The sequence below is a fragment of the Cebus imitator genome, unplaced genomic scaffold (assembly GCF_001604975.1).
Source record: "Cebus imitator isolate Cc_AM_T3 unplaced genomic scaffold, Cebus_imitator-1.0 Scaffold819, whole genome shotgun sequence".
Lineage (NCBI taxonomy): Eukaryota > Metazoa > Chordata > Mammalia > Primates > Cebidae > Cebus > Cebus imitator.
In genome coordinates, this window is record NW_016108134.1 from 166,383 (window position 1) to 168,282 (window position 1,900).

Below are 1,900 nucleotides of genomic sequence, written 5' to 3' on the forward strand. Positions count from 1 at the left end.
TTGCTCCGTAGCCCAGGCTGGAGTGCAGTGGCACAATCTCGACTCACTGCAACCTCTACCCCCAGGATCCCAGTTCAAGCAATTCTCCTACTTCAGCCTCCCAAGTAGCTGGGATTACAGGCACAAGTCATCATGCCCAGCTAATTTTTGTATTTTTTAGTAGAGACATTTTCACCATGTTGGCCAGTCTGGTCTTGAACTCCTGACTTCGTGATCCACCTGCCTTGGCCTCCCAACATGCCAGGATTACAGGTGCGAGCCACCATGCCTTGCCTGATATACCACATTTTCTTTATCCACTCATCCACTGATGGACAGTTAGGTTGATTCCATATCTTGGCTATTGTGAATAATGCTGCAGGTTTTGTTATGAATAAAGCTGCTGTGAATGTTCTTGTTAAGTCATACTGTGGACATAGGTATTCATTTCTCTTGAGTATAAATATAGGAATGGAATTGCTGGATTTTGGAGGAGGCCTATCTTTAGCTTTAGCAGATCTTACCAGACACTTTTTTAGTGTGGTTGAAACCATTTATACCTCAATTTGTACATCAACGCATGAAAGTTTCATTGCTTCACATCCTTGGCAATGTGGTACTGTCACTCAAATTAATCTGAGATACATTACTGGGTATGCAGCAATTTCTTAGGTTTAATTTGCATATTCTTTTAAAAAATATTGCATTTTAGGTTTTGGGGTACATGTGAAGAACATTCAGGATTGTTGCATAGGTACATACATGGCAATGTGGTTTGCTGCCTTCCTCCCCATCATCTATATCTGGCATTTCTCTCCATGTATCCCTCCTGAACTCCCCATCCCTCACTGTCACTCCCCTGGTTCTCTCCCCCACAGACCTTAGTGTGTGATGCTCCCCTCTGTGTCCATGTGTTCTTATTGTTTAACACCCGCCTATGAGTGAGAACATGTGGTGTTTGATTTTCTGTTCTTGTGTCAGTTGGCTGAGAATGATGGTTTCCAGGTTCATCCATGTCCCTACAAAGGACATGAACTCATTATTTTTTATGGCTGCATAGTATTCCATGGTGTATATGTGCCACATTTTCCCTGTCCAGTCTATCATTGATGGGCATTTGGGTTGGTTCCAGGTCTTTGCTATTGTAAACAGCACTGCAATGAGTGTTCGTATGCATGTGTCCTTATAATAGTATGATTTATAATCCTTTGGATATATACCCAGTAATGGGATTGCTGGCTCAAATGGAATTTCTATTTCTAGGTCCTTAAGGAATCGCCACACTGTCTCCCACAATGGTTGAACTAATTTACACTTTCACCAACAGTGTAAAAGTGTTCCTATTTCTCCACATCCTTTCCAGCATCTGTTGTCTCCAGATTTTTTAATGATTGCCATTCTAACTGGCGTGAGATGGTATCTCAATGTAGTTTTGATTTGTGTTTCTCTAATGACCAGTGATGATGAGCATTTTTTAATATGTTTCTTGGCCTCATATATGTCTTCTTTTTAAAGTGTTCATATCCTTTGCCCACTTTTGAATGGGCTTTGTTTTTTTCTTGTGAATCTGTTTTAGTTCTTTGTAGAGTCTGGATATTAGCCCTTTGTCAGACGGGTAGATTGCAAAAATTTTTTCCCATTCTGTTGGTTGCTGATTCACTCTAATGATTGTTTCTTTTGCTTTGCAGAAGCTCTGGAGTTTAATTAAGTCCAATTTGTCTATTTTGGCTTTTGTTGCCAATGCTTTTGGTGTTTTAATTATTAAGTTCTTGCCTATGCCTATGTCCTGAATGGTTTTGCATAGATTTTCTTCTAGGGTTTTTATGGTGTTAGGTCTTATGTTTAAGTCTTTAATCCATCTGGAGTTAATTTTAGTGTAAGGTGTCAGGAAGGGTTCCAGTTTCTGCTTTCTGCACATGGC